At 36.7% G+C, this 13,496-nt stretch overlaps 1 pseudogene; it reads right to left on the minus strand.

The window, feature by feature from the left end:
• Positions 1-2,990: 2,990 nt before the first annotated feature.
• Positions 2,991-7,684, minus strand: LOC120165865 (annotated as a pseudogene).
• Positions 7,685-13,496: the final 5,812 nt, after the last annotated feature.

Raw genomic sequence — 13,496 nt, forward strand, 5'->3', positions numbered from 1 at the left:
GGAAAGGATGAAAAATAAAGGGGGTGGAATTAGAATATGACTCCTAAAGATGACACAAAAAATTCATCTATACTCTGTGTTTTTCTAAATTTTTTTTAATTATGACTATTAAATATGACACACATTATTATAAGTCATAAATCGTTCAGATTTTAAAAAACATGACATTTTTTATGACACACATGTTTTGCAAGTCATAAATTAGCGTGTGTCATCGTTCGTGTGTCATTAAAGGTATATTTTCTTGTAGTGTGAGAAAGAACATATAACCATTATTATAAGTTAATAAACAAACACTGAAAGTTACAAATCTCCTTAAATGAATTCAACAATAGTCCTAGTTCACATAAAATTAGTTACTTCTCCCTGCTCGGATTAGCCATGAGATGTACTATCTATGCTGCACAAAGAAGAATTGAAATCAAAGCCTATGACTCTCCACCAAGTGCATCTAATGTCTAGGTAAGTAGCACTGACTTTACCTTGTAGCAGATGCATCGCCATCACTCAACTGTCCCTATTGGTCGCCCTCCTCTTCACCCCTCATAGTTCGTAGCACAAATTATTTGGCTTTGCGCCGTTGATTGTTGAAGAGGCCCCTAACGGAAGTAACAAATCCATCACCGGCGCCATCAGCTGAACGCTTAGGAAAGGCTCTTTTCTGATCAGAAGCTTGGTCATTGTCAAGGGGATGGAATTCACCACCAGGAGGAGTTGTTGTAGTTGGTTGTTGACTGTGTCCCTTGTCTTTGAATTTCTTAACCTACCAAAATGTCAAATAATTAAAATGAATATAAGTTCAGCACGGGTACATTCAATTTTTTATAAGTTTCTTCATATAATCCCACACACATCTAATATGTGATGGTAGTGGATGCTTTAAGAAAATGAAGAAATCGAACAACTATTATCATAGTTTATTGTAAAATTAAGCATTAGAAATTTCCATGTCCTAATCCAACAAATAGGAGGGAGACAAGACTGTTACGTTCTAAGTAAGAGAAGATTCATAGTATGGAGATTTTAAGGTCGGTTTGCAGGAGTATCATTAAGATCCCTTACAGACTTCAGGACTCCCTTACCTCCCTCAGATTCCTTTAATGCTTGGCTGACTGCTGCAGTAACATCTATGCTTTTCTTTGCCCTTCTTGCACCAGCTATTATTGAGACCTTCCAAACTTCCTGCATTTACCAGGTTCCAACCATAAAGAACATCACCAATTGTAGTGTCTAGGTAAGTTAGTTGCATGTCAATCATACCTTGAAAACACGGACAAGGAAAAATGCAACGATTCCGGAGAATGCTATGTGAATCATTGTCAACGTCATAGGAAACGGAAAATTGAAATACTTGGGAGACAACACCCACTGCAACCTCTTGAGAAGTGAATTAATAAAGCTTGATCAGTTATAGACTTTCGTTGCATGATATTATAAAGGGAGAATCATCTATTGCAGTGAATTAATGAAGATATTTGTTCATTTTGCTCTTTATCAAGAAATCTTTATCAAGAGATGGAGAGAGAAGGTTAATCTTTACCTGATTTCCCCCTTCTTGAAGAGCGACAACCTCTTGAGAAGTGAATTTAGCCATAGATACTGATTTAACTCTGTGTGTGAACTCCCAACTAGAAACAATTAAAACCGGTAGCCAGTTTAGAAAATTTATTGACGTCTGACTATCATCAAATGCAATCTCTTAGATATAAGCTAATCAGCAGCCGATATGTCAAGAAAACTTAACTTGCCAACCAAATTGAACACTTACTGTATTCCACCGCAGGTGGTGCAAAAAAATGTCCAGAAACTTGTGCAAACATATTGAGGCCCCTGTTCAGTTGACAATTAGAAAATAACAACAATATGACAAAGAAAGTATAAGCACTCCAAAATCTATGCATACAAATAAAAATCACATTCAGTTTAGCATAAGGAAAATGCTGCAAAAACATATTTCAACAGCAAAATCACCAGAAGCAAAATTTCAGGAGGATATTCAAACAAATATTTATGGAAAAAATAGAACTTCTCAAAAGGTTTAATAGTAAAGATTCTAAAAATATGAAACTTTAATCAGGTTTTATGTCTGTGAAAAACTGATTAAGTAGTCAAACACATACATCCTATCTCACTAGACATAATCTTAGCAGCCCAACTTATTTTCCATTTTTTTTTTAAAAAATAAAGGTTATTCTTCCATTAATGCAGGGATATAAATATAGGAGTATCAATAATATACCATAAAAAATAGACCACAAGCATTATTGATTTCCCCAACATCACTGTCGTAAATGAGTAATCAATTCAAAGTCTATGTATATCAGCAAGCACATCTATAATTAAAACTAAACCATTATTTGATGAACAATTCCCAGAGTTATATTTCATCAACCTATACCAGGATACAACAACACACTTATCAAGTCCACAATCATGAGATCAAAACATAAACAAGAAAACCATACCAAACTGTTGCAGTTAATACATCTACGGTTCTCCGGTTGTTTGAGAAGACCCTGAATTATTCGCTCATTCTTCTCATCTTCCTTCACTCGACTCTCCATCGCCGCTTACTATATGAAAATAAGCAAAAGGCAAAACCATAAATCAACAAAAAAGAAAAACAGAAAGTAGATATGAATTTTCTCCAAAACATCATTAATCATAAGCAGACACAAAAAAATCCAATCCAATTAACTCCAAATTTACTTATTCGACACTATTATCATTTCAATAAAAATCGATTAAAAAATAGTTTCACTACACTGCAAAGCAAAATGAAGCAATCTAAACTACAAAACATTATTTTCTTGTGATAGTTAAGATCTAAACTAGAGTCCTCCATAACGATGAAGCAATATAAGATAACCTCACAAAGGGCATGCCATTATCACATAGCACTCATCGAAATCTTGATGTGAACTAGCAAAACTCACAACCCATATATGATTCTCTAATCCTCGAGCAATTTTATAGTTAACAAATCAGATCGAATGATTGTATTTCCTTCTTTCTAACAGTTCATCAACTTGCAGCTAGAAACCTTTGCAGTGTACCATCATCGACCGCAGCTTTGAGATCTAAATAGTCAGAAAGAAATAAGAAAAATGAAATCAATATATATATGTCTAATATCTAGAAAAAAAATACTATGGAGACAAAGTAGCTAACCATCAGAGCCTCCAATATTTTTGCAATTCACAAACACTTGTGGAACAGTGCTTCGACCTATTAATCCAGAAGGACATACTGGATTTTACCTCCATCGTCTAAAACAAAAACTGAACAAGTCAACACTTCATCTAAAATTACTCTTTTCTACTCACACACACACATACAATAACGAATCAGAAGCATATGAATAATATCCACACAGATACCTCTGAGATCAAGCTTTACAACATAAGGTTTCTCATTTAGCTCACTGAAATCCACTTGGCACGAAGGCAATACCTACGAACAAGACAAAAGCGAAAGAATTAAGAGCAGTCCATCATATTATCTAATCACAAAACCCCCAAGAATTGAAGTTTCAATTACACTTTTGAAGAAATACCCATGAAGTCAAAAAGTCGAAACAAGATTGATTACGCTATCATGATTCTAAATCATGAACATTGAAAGGTTGAAACGAAACTGTAAATGTAAAAGAAATGGAGAAAAATGGCATACGGGCAATAGGATTTAGAGAACATAATGATCTTGTTGGAGAAGATGGCGTTTTGGAGAAAGGGAAAAATGGAAAAAGAGAAAAAGGGGAAGAAGCGGGAAATGATGAAAATAATGGGGGGAAATTAGAATACGGGCAATATGATACACATTATTGTAAGTCATAAATCGTTCATATTTTAAAAAACATGACATTTTTTTATGACACGCATGTTTTGCAAGTCATAAATTAGCGTGTGTCATTAAAGGTATATTTTCTTGTAGTGTTGATAAAATTAAAAGATTGATAGTAAGTGAAAAGAAGTAAATAGTTTACCCTAATTTTTAACGGTTATATACTTATATTTGGGTTAAAAAGGTTAGAAAAACCAATATATATAATACAAAGTCAACTGCCATTAGTTAGAAAAACCAATGCTCTACGTTTATAATACTTATTAGTTAGGTGAGTTCTTTAGCTGAAAGTTCGGTGTCAGACCCATATATTGTACATATGCTTTAACAGGCAACAAACATCAGCAGCAAAATTCAAGCCAAACCCCATATATGTAATTCAAAATGCTTTAATTTTAGGAAACATGGGAAAGAAAAGCAAGATCAAGAAGAATCCGTGGCCAAAACATACTCCCAGAAATGCTGCAATGGAACAACTGTTTGTATTTTCTCTTCGATGTTACTTAATTTTTGTTCATTTATATGATCAAACCAATTTTACTCTTTGTCAATGATTCCCTATTAAATAAATCTGGGTTTCCTTCTAAATTACAGGAACATTGAGGCTAAAGATGTCATCAGTTGTTTCCCTGATGACATCCTTTTCCATATCATTAGCTTCCTCCCTTTTGAATCTGCTGTCCACACAGGTTTCCTTTCGAGACGATGGAAAGGCCTATGGAGAAAGACTCTGGTACTTGAAAGAGCCATGGACGACGCGGTTGTTACTGCATTCAATCTTCTTTATGTTTCCGTCACGCCTGATAGGACACACCATCTTGATTTCTCAGCCTGTGAACAAGAATTCCCAGCTTCATTTGATTGGTATTTGCCGATGAGTCTTCCATAGCGTTGAGAGTGGCCGCCGCCCTATAATCAGGACGACAAGATAATGGAGTGAAACCCCCCATTGTCTTTTGCTCAACAGTTCAGAATAAAAACCCTTTATCTAATATCAGTCAGCCAGCTCTCACGCAAAGCACTCACTTGCTTGGCGTCCAATCTTACCTTTCTTGAGAGCTTGATAATTGAAAGGTGTAACGGGGTTCAATCTCTAATATCATCTTCCAAAGTTTACCGGTTACCAAAATTTTTAATAGTTTTTCATGTTTTCTATCTAAAACATTATTAGTCTGTCAACATAATAGATAGCACTAAACCGAATTTATTAAATATCTTTTAATATATCCGATAATGTCGTATATTAGTCGCCTTTCCTGAGATAATCCTACTTTTTATAATACATATTAGTTAATTGAGTTCTTTAGCTGAAAGTTCGGTGTCAGACCCATATATTATACATATGCTTTAACAGGCAACAAACATCAGCAACAAAATTCAAGCCAAACCCCATATATGTAATTCAAAATGCTTTAATTTTAGGAAACATGGGAAAGAAAAGCAAGATCAAGAAGAATCCATGGCCAAAACATACTCCAAGAAATGCTGCAATGGAACAACTGTTTGTATTTTCTCTTCGATGTTACTTAATTTTTGTTCATTTATATGATCAAACCAATTTTACTCTTTGTCAATGATTCCCTATTAAATAAATCTGGGTTTCCTTCTAAATTACAGGAACATTGAGGCTAAAGATGTCATCAGTTGTTTCCCTGATGACGTCCTTTTCCATATCATTAGCTTCCTCCCTTTTGAATCTGCTGTCCACACCGGTTTCCTTTCGAGACGATGGAAAGGCCTATGGAGAAAAACTCTGGTACTTGAAAGAGCCATGGACGACGCTGTTGTTACTGCATTCAATCTTCTTTATGATTTCGATGAACACAATCGACCAAAAAATAACTGGGGATTGCAATTCAACCTTGGCCAAGGTGCACTTCTCTTTGTTTCCGTCACGCCTGATAGGACAGTCCATCTTGATTTCTCAGCCGGTGAACAAGAATTCCCAGCTTCATTTGATTGGTATTTGTCGTTGAGTCTTCCATGACGTTGCGAGTGACCGCCGCCCTATAATCAAGACGACAAGATAATGGAGTTAAACCCCCCATTGTCTTTTTCTCAACAGTTCAGAATAAAAACCCTTTATCCAATATCAGTCAGCCAGCTCTCACGCAAAGCATTCACTTGCTTGGCGTCCAATCTTACCTTTCTTGAGAGCTTGATAATTGAAAGGTGTAACGGGGTTCAATCTCTAGTTGTAGAAGATGCCGGTGTTCTTCAGAAGCTAATTGTCCTGGACTGCCCCCAATTACAATTTCTGAGTTTTCAGGGTCCCCGTTTACGGTGTTTCCGATACAGAGGCGACTTAGTGTCCTTTCGGTTCAAAGTGTGCTGCAGATGCTATTACGCCACCGTATATTCGACGTGTGACTGTGGATTATACCTGGAAGACGCCATGGTTGATCTCAGACAAGGTCCTCTAACACAATGGACTCGGGACTTCGAACCAACCGTTCGTCCTCATCGCGGTTCAGACGGAAGCGATAGTTGCAGCTGCGACAGCAAGCATAGATGCTTCGAATCGATTTTGAGAAGCATAAATGGTGTCAAGTCTCTAACGATATGCAGATGGTTCTTTGAGGTGTGCTGAGTGAAAGAAATGTTCAATTTTTCTATGGAGTTCTCTTTCTTCTAAACTTGTTTCATTTTCCTCTAGCAAACGATGTGCAAGAGTTTTTATAGTTCAAGTGGAGGCCCTGAATTATATTTCAGCCGACTGAAAGAGCTGTGGTGGATTGATTGTTCAATGGCCAGACACAATATCAATGCTTTGCTTTGCTTTCTGAAGCTTTGTCCCAACTTGGAAAGACTTTATGTCACTGTAAGTCTCCCCATTTCCTTCATCTACTTTTGCATCTTTTATAATATTAGTGAGGTTTTTTCACCGGTCACGACTCTCCGCCCAAACCAAAAGCGATGAACGGCTGAATGACAGACAATCCAAACTTATTTCCATCAACAAATACCAAGCAGCTATGATTGATCAAAACTTGCAGATTGATCCTAAATGCTATGAGTTGAGTAGGAGTAGCAGTGAAAAATCGTCATCCACAGTCAGTGGTCCTGCAAATCTCAACGGTCTTAAGGTTGTGAAACTAGAAGGATTTGCAGATGAAGAGATGGAGAATTTATTGTCAAGGCGATTGATACCTGTAAACACCATTTTTTATCATTATTTATTTGTAAAAAATTAATATTATAATGTTTCAATTGGGGTTATTAATACCCCCAACCACTGGCAAAATCAACGAGATAATGCGTTGAAAATTTTTTTTTCACGAGATAGTTGGATCGCCAGATTAATTGCTCAGGTGGTGTCCTCTACAGTCCCGGGGGTAGGTCGCCATGCACGCCCGGCGACCTACTAGGTCGCCATGCACGCCCAGCGACCTGGTAGGTCGCCATGCATGCCCTGCGACCTACCAGCACCTCCATGCACGCCCATGCACGCCCAGGCACGCCCAACGACCTCCATGACCTACCAGCACCTCCATGCACGCCCATGCACGCCCAACGACCTCCATGCACGCCCAGCTCGCCAAAGGTCACCATGCAGTCCATGCTTGGACTGAACAACGTTGGGCCATGCAGGATAGGTAGCCATACAATCCTCTCCACTTGCAGCTGCTCAGGAGAACATATTCCTCCTGCTCCTCGCGTGATTCCTCTTACATCTTCTCAGGAGACTCATGCATGCAGCTGTAATAGCTGTATTATTGCAGCATGATTTGAGCTGCAAAGTGTCATAGATTCGTGCCCTAGCTTCTAGCCATAGCTGGTCCCTCATGCCATAGCTTCGAGACTGTTCACTCTTGTTATCATAGTTGTATTGGTGCAGCATAAAATCAGCTGTGTTGTATTATTGCAGCGTTCAACGGTTGAAAATTTACAGCTTTCAACGTGAATTATACAGCTCAAATTGATTGCAGCTTACCTACCAACCGTTGAAATATCATTATTATTGGATATGAGGGGTTTAGGGTAGAATCATAAGAAAGAAAGAAAATTTGGCGAGAGAAAGGAAATGAAAGGAAAATAAGAAGAAGAGGAAATGGAGATAAAGGCTCAAACATCGTTTGTGAGGTAATTTTTAATTGTTTAATTTAGTTTATTAATATGAAATTATGAAATAATTAGTTTGTTAGTTTAGAGTTTAGGATAAAACATAAATTTAGTTAATTAGTTTGTTAGTATAAATTATTAGTTTGTTAGTTTAAGTTATATTATATTAAATTGTTAGTTTAAGTTATATATTAGATTATATAAAAAATTAGTTAATTAGTTTCTTAGTTTAAGTTATTAAATGTAAAAAATATTTAATTAATTTGTTAGTGTGTTTAAACGTATATTAGGTTGTTTGTTGAAGTTTAAGTTAAAATATTAAAAAAGTTAATTAGTGCTTAATTAGTTTGTTAGTTTGTTATTTTAACTAAATTATATTATAATAAAGAAATAGTTTATTAGTTTAAGTTATATTATATATATTAGATTATATAAATTTAATTTTTTTAATTTATTGTTGTTTAAAGAAATAATTTTTTTACACTACAGAGCATTATTCCACAACATTTTTCCACGTACATATTGATTCGAAGAAAGAAACAATAAAGGAAAGGAAAGGAAAGGAAATGAGCAACAACTTTTTCACGATTGTCCATTATAATGGACAGATTATGGAAAATGAGATCGGAGTAGTTTTTCAGTCTGAAAAACCAATAAATATGATGTTCAAAAAAGACATCACATTTATAGAAATGAAGCATAAGATAGAAAGAAAAATTCGAGTTGCAGTTGATGGTTTGAGGTATAGGTTTATGATATGCCCCAACCCAGTCAAATATGCTGCAGTTCCACTTGAAGAAGATGATGATATTGGAACCATGGTTCGATTACATGAGTTAACCAATATAGCAGTTATTGAGTTATTTGTTGATGTGCATAACATATGTGATGTTCCTGGGTCATCAAGAGGTGTGGCTCAAAATCCATCTGAAATGACTTTATATAGTCAGTTTGAGGAGCCGACATACAGGTTCCCGAACATTTTATGGCACTATTGGAAAGTGTAAATGAAGTCGGGGGACATCTGCAACAGAAGAGTGTGAGACGAGAAACATACCGGAATTGGTTGTTGATATTGACGCTGAAAATCGATGGGGAGAAATTCATGATGATTCAAGCGAAGATGAAGAAACCGAAGAACCCGTTTTGGGCGGCGACGAAAATATTTTTGGTGGAGGTGCAATTGATGAAGTTCCGGCACCGTATGAAGCTACTCTTCACATGTACGAGATAGACTATGATGCGATGAGGGCACCTGAATTCCCAGACATGCCACATTTACCTCCATACCAAATGACTGCATCATTCGATAATTCTGGTGAATTTTTAGTTGGGGTGCAATTCAGAGGAAAAAATGAAGCTACCCTGGCGATTAAAGAGTACTGCATAAAATGCCATGTTGATATCCATGTTGCAGAGTCCAACCAGAAAACCCTATACGCGAAGTGTGTAAAATATGGCCTAGAGTGCAAGTGGAAGATCAGAGTGTCGAAAAATCAAAGGCACGATGTTTGGGTCATCACGAGGTACAATGGTCCGCACACGTGTTTGCGAAACTTCATCGAACAAGACCACCGACTATTGGACTCCGATGTAATATGTGAATACGTGAAGGCGATGGTTGAAAAGGATCCAAGGATATCTTGTTCAGTGTTAGCTGCATCTATTCGAAGCCAATTTGGATATCAAGTAAAATATGGCAAGGTGTGGAATGCGAAGATGAAGGCAATGAAGCTGACGTATGGAGATTGGGATACATCGTACAATGAGCTACCACATTTGCTACAAGCAATGAAGCGATTTATCCCAGGAACCATAGTGAAGTCTCAAACCATGCCCGCATATGACGAAGAAGGTCAACTTCTGCCAGGGAAGAAAATATTTCATAGACTATTTTGGGCATTCAAGGCATGTATTGAAGGATTTCCATTTTGTAAACGTATGATCCAAGTAGATGGTACGTGGCTGTATGGTCAATATAGGCATGTACTTTTGATGGCAGTTGCTCAAGATGGTGAGCGAAATATCTTCCCAATTGTATTCGCCATTGTTGAGGGAGAGACAACAGAGGCTTGGGATTTCTTTCTGACCAATCTACGTCAATATGTCGTTCGTGAAGATGGAGTTTGCTTGATATCCGATAGAGGAACTGGTATTTTGGCGGCAATTGAACGACCAGGAAGTCGTTGGATACCTCCGTATGCATATCCGACATATTGTATCCGTCATATTGGCAAGAATAGTATCGACCAATTTCATAACGCACACATTCGTAGCGAGATAGTCAGCATGGGTAAGTTTTATTTTCAATATTTGTGCATTTTTACATGGTTTTTTTAATTGCGGTTTAACACAGTATATTATGAAACAGGATACGAACTACGTCGACCAAATTTTGATAAGAGATTGGAGAATTTGAAGGTATTTTACGATGATCAGCGTGTTTGGAAGTGGGCTTCAAAAATACCGCGGGAAAAATGGTCACAAGCATATGATGAAGGTCGGAGATACAAACATATGACCACAAACCTTGCTGAGGCCATTAATTCGGTACTAAAAGGTACACGCCATCTCCCAATTGCGAGTGTGATGAAAGAGACGTACTTTAGATTGGGTAAAGTTTGGTCGGACAAAGGCAAAGAAATAGAGAGTCTTATAAATAGAGGTAAAACTTGGGCTCCTACAGTGGTGGAATCAATGGAAGCAAATGAGCGATTGGCAACATCAATGGTTGTTCATAATTTCGACCGAGTTGGTCATACTTTTGTCGTGTCGTGCATACGCCGTAACGTTGGAGGAGAAGACCAAACATTTAGAGTTGATTTACGACATAAATGGTGTGATTGTGGTCGTTTTCAGGCATGGAAATATCCATGTGCTCATGCAGTCGCAGCATGTATGTATGCTGGTGTAAGCGCATACACTTATGTTGATGAGTGCTTTCACTTACGTAGGATATTAAATGTCTACAGCTATGAGTTCAGACAGATACCAAATGAATCATATTGGCTCAGAAAAGATCATGACGAATGGCTGCCAAATCCAATGCTTCGCAGAAGTCCAAGGGTCGACCTGAGTCCACTCGTATTCATACCAGTATGGATTTCCATGCTAGAGAGAGGTCAAACAAAGAGATGCGGATTATGTAGGGGTGAAGGCCATTCAAAAAACAATTGTCCTAATTTACCAAGATATAGGCCTCATCATTAGTAATGATATATGTATTTCTATGAATTTCTATGTATTTATAAGATTTAGTAATGATTAGTAATGATGAAATTATTATTAATATTTAATGATTTAATAGTAATTTGATAGTAATGATTAGTAATAATGAAATTATTATTAATTATGTATGATTTGATAGTAATGATTTAGTAATGATTAGTAATAATGAAATTATTATTAATTTTAATGATTTGATATTAATGATTTAGTAATGATTAGTAATAATGAAATTATTATTAATTTTTAATGATTTGATAGTAATGATTTACTAATGATTAGTAATAATGAAATTATTATTAATTATGTATGATTTGATAGTAATGATTTAGTAATGATTAGTAATAATGAATTATTATTAATTTTTAATGATTTGATAGTAATGATTAGTAATAATAATTTATTATTAATATTTAATGATTTGATATTAATGATTTAGTAATGATTTGATAGTAATGATTTACGACTTGAACAATGAACAATGTTTGGTTCAATTAACCATATTTTCGTTACATAACTAGTAATGAATTATAATAATGATTTGATACTAAAAATCATTATAATATGTCGAATTTGTTAATGTTTGAAAAAACTAGTCTAATGTCAATATTAAATTTGTAACAAATAACAAACTAGTTTACAATTGTTGCCGATGTCGGGGTGTTGTTGAATGATAATGTTGGGGCGGACGTCTGATGCGTTGTGGCCGTTGCGGTTGCTCAGGAGTATGGTACCCATCCTCCTCATTCGTTGGGGGCATTTGAACTGACATGTGTTCAAAGTCATACGTCGACGAAAACATGGGAGAGTAGATGGATGCATCAGGCTGCACAAACTCTGGTATGTATGCATCGCCGAACGGTTGTGGTGCGCTATTATCCACATCGGTCATTTCCGCTTCAGGTTGTTGAGATGAACCCCCACTCCCACTTGGTAGAGAGTATTCAGCTTTACCAAATCTTTTCTTAAACCTCAAAAATTGTCGCCTCTCTACAATTGTTGTCAAGAATGGCTTTCCATTATCCAAAAAATAAGCAAGGTAAGCCGAAGTCTCAAAATTAAAGTCGTCGTCTTGAATGTCGTCAAGATTGGCATGAATGAAGCCCTATTGTTCCAAGCATTAATGTAGATTGCATGATTCTCAACCCAATTAACATTTTCTTTACGACGACCATCAAATCTGTGCAGCTGGTCATGCGTCTCAACCCAATTCACCTGACGACGACCATCTAAGATTTGGAGGAGGTCATGATCCCATGGACTCCGCGGAATAGGTTGGTGGAAGTGGAATTGCCTCAACACTCTATCCCCAAATTGGATCTCAACAAACGCAAAATTGATCAATGGTGTAACAGCACACCAATATTGAAACCCATCTAAAATATCGTGCGGTATCAACGCAAGTATTTCTCCATTCATGTATGGTCTCCAATTAAACTGTAAAATACAAAAACAATAAAATTTATTTAAATCAAATAATATAGTTAATTTAAATAATAATTAAAATAACAGATTATACATACCTCCTTTTTTGCCTTAATGTCGATCTTCAGCCTGAACTCTTTAATGTTGTTGTGCACCAACCCCGTGCCTTCAATTTTATGCCTCCATCTGTATATCATCAATATAAAAATATGGTCATTTTTATTTTATAATTAATATTTTATTAAAATAGAGAATTCATATTACCTTCCGGCAAGCGGAAAGTCAACCGCAGTCCGACTAATCGGTGTCAAAAACGGAAGTCTATGCCAAGCCCATGACTGTAGCAGCAACAGACATCCACCGATTTCTGCTGTATTATTATCATTCACGACTAATGACGCCTTGCACATCTCACGATACAAGAACGCCAATCGCCGATCCCCAGCTATATTGCCTACTATTCTCAAAATTTCTTAAAAAAGAAGATATTGAGTGTGAACATAACTACCGGATTTATCCGGCATTAAAATACCCCCAATCAACTGTAATATATATGCTCGTGTTGCATATATAATTTCGTGCTCCGTACTATTTGGTTGAAGCTGAAATTCATTCTTCAACCATGACAACCTCACACGCCACCCTTTACACTCTGGTGGTACGGGCGTTTTCCCAAAAACAAGCTACAAAGTTGTGCCACATATTAAACTCATGTGACATTACCACTGGCATCCCATTTGTTTGGACCCCGAGCTGCAATGCCACATCCTCCAGAGTTATGGTACATTCGCCACACGGCAAATGAAACGTGTGCGTTTCTGGTCTCCAACGCTCAATCAAGGCACTGATCAAACCTGGGACCAACTTGTAATCTCGCACAAATGTTACATACCAAAATCCAGCCTCCTGCAAGTTTTCTTCTATCAATCTATGTGGCTTGG

The sequence above is a fragment of the Hibiscus syriacus genome, unplaced genomic scaffold (genome assembly GCF_006381635.1).
Source record: "Hibiscus syriacus cultivar Baekdansim isolate YM2019G1 unplaced genomic scaffold, ASM638163v2 tig00111617_pilon, whole genome shotgun sequence".
NCBI classification, from domain to species: Eukaryota; Viridiplantae; Streptophyta; class Magnoliopsida; order Malvales; family Malvaceae; genus Hibiscus; species Hibiscus syriacus.